Raw genomic sequence first — 7,500 nt, forward strand, 5'->3', positions numbered from 1 at the left:
TATTTACTTTTGTACACATATTAGTTAAACATTAGTTAAAACATGTTATTTCAATTTTTTTTTTCCTTTTTTTTTTTTTTTTTTTTTTTTAAATCACAGAAGAGAATGAAATTTGGGAAGTATTTAAAATCCAGTCAAAGTTCTTCATGGTCTACTGTTTTTTTTTTTTTTTTAAGAATGAGAATAGGATTCGGAAAGTCTTAAAACTCGTCCTTAAATTTTTCTGTATATTTCCGATTCCTGAATAGATATTGACGACTTATTCTGATGTATAGAAAGATCTTCTTCTTCTTCTTCTTCTTTTTCTTCTTCTTCTTCTTCTTCTTCTTCTTCTTCTTCTTCTTCTCTTTTTTTTTTTTTTTTTTTGATGTTATTTCAAGTGATTTCCTAGAATCTGTACCTGCTGTTAGATGGACGTTTCTTGTAGGTATAAAATTATATATTTTATTTATTTATTATTATTTAGTTATCCAATACATGTTCCTAAATCAAATACTAAGGTAAACTAAGCTCTGTAGGATCTGATGTTATTTTGCAAAGCTGTGGAAGCTGTTGCTGTAGTATTTGATGCTCTTTTTTCTGTATTCAAGTTTTTTGTTTTTTTTTCTTGTGAATAATACTTATTATTATGATTATTGTTGGTATTGGTGTTGTTCCTACTGTGATTATTTTATTTTTTATTATTTTTATTGATTTTTGATTATTTTTATGATATTGCTATTATTGCAATAATTGTTATAGTAGTTATGAAAGTACTATTGATATTAATAATGCTTATAATAATACTGATAATGATAATAATAATAATAAGGATAATAATAATAATATAATAATTGTTGTAATAGTAACAGTAATGATATAAGTAATAATGATAACAATTATTATTATTATTATTATTATTATTATTGTTATTATTATTGTAATTATTATTATTATTATTGTTATTATTATTGTAATTATTATAATTATTATTATTGTTATTATCATCATCATCATCATCAATATTATTATTTTTATTACATTAATATTTTATTATCAATAATGTATATGTGATTGGAGTTATGAATATGATTATGATTGCTTTTAGAAGAAAATAAGATCTGGCAAGTCATTTATATTTTTCTTGATGTATTTACTACTGATATTACTCACACATTTATTAAAATAGGCTGATGTCAGTAGTGTGATTGTATGATCAAAGTAATTTCAGTTGCCATACAGTATGTTCATTTAGTTCTTTGTATCTATAATAGAAAGGATATAATGTGAATACTCTCAATCTGTGCAATGGTTCAGCCAGTGATACTTATATCTTGATGTGTAAGATATTCCATAACATTCCTTCAGTGGGAAAATAGTTAGTGCAGCCTTGAAGTAGTGTTAGTTAAAACATTTCTTCGTGTTTTTCTTTCGTTTGTTTCTTTTTCACAAGAAGAGAATGCAGTTTGGGAAGTATTTAGAGTCCATTCTGAAAGCGCTTTATTGCCTGTCTTGGCTATGTTTTTTTTTTTTTTTTTTTTTTTTTTTTTTTTTTTCATTGGGGAAAGGGAATTGAATTTAGAAAGTCTTCGAACTTGTCCTAAATGTTTCTGTATATTTCCGATACCTGAATAGATATTGACAACTTATTCTGATGTATAGAAAGTTCTTTTTTTTGTATATTATTTCAAATGATGTCATAGAATATGTACCTGCTGTTAGAACATGTCTTGTAGGTATAACATTATTTATTTTCCTGATGTTTTGTGTGCTAAATCCCATCTGTTTAGTCAGAGTGTGTTCTTCTATTTTACATATAGTCATTCCTAGAGCTTGTGGCATATTCTTATGTAAACATTTTATGTAAGCCTTGTATATTATTATAATACTCTAAAGTCAAACCAAAACCAAAAATATCTAAAAATTAAAAGAAATGAATATTATTACTATGTAATTGTATTGTTTATTTTCAATAAAACAGCATGTTTGATTGTGTATGTATTTTTGTCCTTATTGCAGGTAAAGCTAGGTAGTCGGAGAATAATTAACTGCAATATTTTTCATGCTAAAAAATAGAGTTGAAAAACGTTGGAAAAAGTTATTAGGGATAGGCTTCTGCGCTTTGGTCACATCTCATGGTCAAGTCATTAAAATATGGTATTTGTTTTAAAAATCCTTTTATTTTATTAGATATGAATTATATATTTATGAAATGGGGTATTAGTCATGAAGAAAAGGAAAAGAAAAAGAATTCTAACTGATAAAGATAATATATTTATGTATTGTGGTAAAGAAACATCCCTGGTGTAAGATAGATCGTGGGCTAATTTTACGAGGGAAGATGGAGTGGTATGATGACAGTCAATTTGAAATACAAATCTTTAAAAAAAAATAGGGATTGAATGATGAACCCATTTTTACACAGAAATTACATTTAAATTTTATTTTCACCGAGGTGTTAAAGTCTAAGGAACTGATTGCCTGCTTTTATTACTGCCACATAGTGTAACCGAGTAAAGACCAAACAACGAGAACCCATCCCCCCCCCCCCGGACAGGTACATTAGACTGGCTTTTCCGGAGGACACGTCTATCGTAAATAAAATCAGGTGGATGAGGGAGGTCAGCCAGCTGACGCCCCTCCTAGAGGAAGGCCCGCTAGGCATGGTGCAAGGGAAATGGACATCATCTCGCTACGTCTACGCACGACGGGAACAACAAAACTACGTGGTCCTGGTGATTAATGGCACTTTCGCGGGGATTTATCTCCAGAACAAAGACGACTATCAGCCCAAATGGAAAAGATACGGGGAATACCTGGTTACCAGGTTTCCGAAGGACGCCACAGCAGAGGAAGCACTGCATCTTCCGGGTGTTTTTAAAGCTCGGAGGATTTACAAGGACGGGCAGCCCTTCAACAGGATCATCATTGTATGGGGTGAAGAACAGCCGCTACCTAAAGAGTACCAATTCTTTGGAAGATACATACAGCCGAGTTCCATTCGACCGTGGAGCTCAGAGGTTATGGTCTGCTACAAGTGCCAGGGTTACGGCCACGTAGCTAAATATTGCAGGAAAGAAACAGCGTCTGCTGCTTGTGCAGAAGCTCACCAGACAAAGGACTGACCTGCAAGAAACAACTAGAAGGATAACGACACCGCAGACACCGTCAACATCGTGAAGAGGTGCGTTAGGTGACGGCCTGGCACCGTAACTGTCCCACAAACCGCCACGCGAACGTCCACCCCCACCCCCTACATCGACCGTACCCATCGACCGCGGAGTGGCGATGCCCAGCCCAGCTATACCCCACCCAGTGCCGGCGTGACGTCACCAACCCACAGAAAATTTCAGACAGATTCAATGCCCAACTTTCAGAATCTGTAAAATGTATACGCAAGGTGTAGAAAGTTTCAAACTGATTCACTGCCTACTTTCAGATCCTGTACAATGTATACACACATTGTGTAAATACAATGTATACACAACTTTCACTGCCCAATTTTCAGAATCACGGCACACATTTGGAAATACATTATACATTTGGAGATTGTCAATGCAATGAAAATGGCGAAGAGTTCCTAAATTTTGTGAACAATAGATCTATGACCGTATATAATACTGACAGGGAAATTAAAAACTCCTTTCAGAAATGAATACGTTGAACAGTTCCTATAAACCATTAACAGTGCCACCTCAATGTCTGAGGTATGGAAAAAAAATAATCGACTCTCAACAAACCAACTAACACCCCGCAGTTCCATAGTCCTCTTGCACAAGCAGATATGCTCCTTAGTCAATGGGTTGGAGCGTCCAAATTGAGCTCACTTGCTGCGAATATTCAGAATCACCTTAGTCAGTCTAAAATTGCATGTAAATTTGTCACTGAGACTGGATGTTCTGATACCGACCCTTCAGAATTTGCTGAGATTACTGAGTGAGAACTGAACAGTGCACTAATCAAAGGATAGGCGTCCGTCTCAGGTGAGGATGGAATTACCAATAGTGTCCTCCGCCTCAGGTACCTGGCAACCCCCTTTTGCACCTGTACAGGTTAGGTTTGTCACAAGGTATTCTGCCTGGCCCCTAGACGCGCAATCTTAGCATCTCAATACCGAAATCAAACACTGATAAATACCGTCCAATTTCACTAATTTCATGTGTATGCAAAGTTCTAGAAAGGAAAATTTTGAACAGACTCAGGTACAGGTTACAAGGTAAATTATCTCAGACTGTATGGAGTTCTATCGGGACGTAGCACACAACATTGCTTTGCAGAGTACTTTTCAAGCTCAAATCCAGGGAAGCACATGGTTTTTTTCTTGACCTTAAGCCAGCTTTTGACGTTGCAAACAGAAGTTATCCTAGAACAGTTAATAAGCTTTGGCACCCGGGGTAAATTATTGAACTGGATTAGAATATATCTTTCGAACAGATCTGCAAGTGTCTTGTTCAGGGGAGTGAGAAGCTGATGACATGTGTCGGATCATCATCACAAGAGAGGATGCAAATAATTCTCGACAAACGCAAGGGCTTATGAGTGTATCTTTAGATTTCCAAAAACAACTGCAACTTAAAATCACGCAAGCTGACGTGATTAATCACACACACGATCATTACAAAGCTTAATGTCCTAATTAGTAATATACCAAAAGGTCCATCCATTCCACCATGGAAAAATTCAATATTGTCTACATGTCTATCACACACACACACACACACACACACACACACACACACACACACACACACACACACACACACACACACACACACACACACAATAAATAATAAATAAAAAAAAATGGAATAAAATAAAACCGTGCACATAACTACGTGTTAAAACAAATTGCGTTAGCAACAGTGAAGGACCACAGAATCTATGATTGTTATGCTGACGGATACGTGCAGTCTGGATATAAAGCTGGTTGTGCTTGCACTGTATACAAAAATGGCTTACTACAACATCACATTAATATGAGAGTGCAAAATTAGGCCAGCACTACACAAACAGACTTGGCAGGTATAACCTTGCAACGGAATTCTTGATATCTCGGGGCTCTGGAGTAGCTTTCTGTGACTCAAAGTGCTCCTCGGATACTAAATTCTTTCAAAGCAAGTGGCGATGAGGAAATTGTAAGTTGCATTAAGCGTAACGTAACTTATGCAATAGAGAGCAATTTCAACATTCAATTTGTAAGGATACCATCTCATGTTGGCATACGCAAGCACGACCACGTAGATAAACAGTTAAATTGGCGAAGGAATTCTGCAGCAAAGATACTATGAACATAGATCTTGGGATGCCTCTTGCTAGGGTTGCACATGTATAGAAAAGTTCTCATAAGGAAGTACTAATAGATCTGACGATCACTCAAAGGCCTGAAAGCTGTACCATAATGGCACTACCATCAGTATAGAGATAGCAAGCCTTCCTATGGGTGGCACCGAAGTCAAACCAGACAATGTGACGTGGTTATTGCCAGAATACGTTTAGGTTACAGAATGTACTGGCAACTGCACGATGCAAGAAGCATAGATGAATCTATATGTAGACTATGTAACCAAGAAAACTAGCAAACGCTTGAACACTATATCTCGGAATGTCATGTGATACAGCCTTTCAGACCACCTAGCATGAGGTATAAGGAACTATGTGAATATTTCATTTAATCTGATACATTGGAAGGTATACTCGTACTATATCTTAAGTTTACTATATAAAACTACTCAAAACTACACAAAGAACAGTGTTATATAAACAGTGGCAAAATCATATCAGCGTAATATTTTTTGTACTGTGTATGATTTATATATTTTACTTTACCATGTATAATTACAGTAGTCACAGAATACTATACTATGTCAATTATATGTAAAACTGTAATCACGATTGCCTACGCCTGAGCAGATAGCCGGGGTGGTAAATAAACTTACTTAACATAGTGTAAACATGAAAATGGATTTACAGCCATCTTTTTTATGAAAGAAGATAAATGTGTTAATAGAACATTCAGTACCTTAGCACAAAGAGAACCCACATGCTATGACTGCAGAAGCATGGTTTTATAGAACACCAGTGAATGGTACACACTACTCATGGCTTATTGAGTACCAAGTATAGTAGCTCCTCCAGTAATAACACAAATTGCAGTAACAGTTCCATTAGTGGCATCGGCTCAAGACTCAAGACTTGTTGAAAATATGTAATTAATGTTGTAAATGATGTTATATCAATGTTAATCATGCAATGGAGCAGAACCTTATAATACATTAAGCACAGGAAATCTATATGGAGTTCTCAAATCGAAAAGACATGCATGCTGTAGCACCAAGCACTATGATCAATTTCCGTGTTAAATTTCCGTGTGGATCCATTCACTCATTCACTCACTTTACCCATCTTTACCTATCCAATACTACTCTGGACTGTCGACTTACAGCAACTAATCACTAACTTAACCCCCCCCCTACTCTTACTAATACTATACCTTCCTATAGTGGTAAATGACGTTAGATGTCTAGCACATTTATTTTTGCTTTTAATCATTAACCACTTCCGTATGAATCATGTAAGACTAAAATTGTGTGGTATAATGTTAGTAAAAGTATGTCGGTTCTATTGGCAGCATAACACAAAATAAATTATTCTCATTAAAAGCTCCATGACCCGCGACAATTAACGCATCTTAGAAATGGTCTGTGGTGCCTTCCTGTGACGTTCCTTAGCAAAATATCTCGGATGTCATATCACTCCTGAAGATTCAAAGTCAGGTTGATTCATTTTGGCTCACTGTTTTCTTTTCTTTTTTTCTTCTTCTTCTTCTTACCAAAGTCCAAATAAAAGGATAATGAGCATGATACAACACATAAATGTTTATCAATAACATTCTATGTGCTTTTGTTTTCAGGCGCCCATTTTTTTCGGTGCCCTGTGCATCAAATCGGGCTAATTTTATCTTTCTTTTGGATCTATTGTCTTTCCTTTAGATCCGTTTGCTAGTACAATCGCGCTGTAACAATATATCACAGGAAAGAACGCTTAAACATTATCGTAGAGTGTTATGTGATGCACTTTCTCATACTAACGAGACAAGGAACAGTGTGGCTTCATCTCTTCTGATGTAGTAAAAATATTATTAAGGCGAACCCTGGATTTGCTATGTATTGACGTCATCGTTGTATCATATCCAGACTTCTTAACCAAGGAGTTAAATATCTGAAGGTGTTTATGATCGTGAACGATTTTCAATGTCGGAAGAGAGAAAAAAATGTAGAGCTGAGTACACGTCTTCTGTGACATTTTCTCGTTTTATGTTCAATTGTAGAAACACACACACACACACACACACACACACACACACACACACACACACACACACACACACACACATGAAAACTAACAAAAAATAGAAACTAGCCTTTCACCATTATATAAGACCAACGACAAGCAAAACCTTTCGTTAACCAGTATAATATGTAATCAGCTAGAAAACATAAATAGGAACTAGTGGGATTAAGT

Source organism: Penaeus monodon, chromosome 17 (genome assembly GCF_015228065.2).
Source record: "Penaeus monodon isolate SGIC_2016 chromosome 17, NSTDA_Pmon_1, whole genome shotgun sequence".
In the NCBI taxonomy this organism is placed as follows: Eukaryota; Metazoa; Arthropoda; class Malacostraca; order Decapoda; family Penaeidae; genus Penaeus; species Penaeus monodon.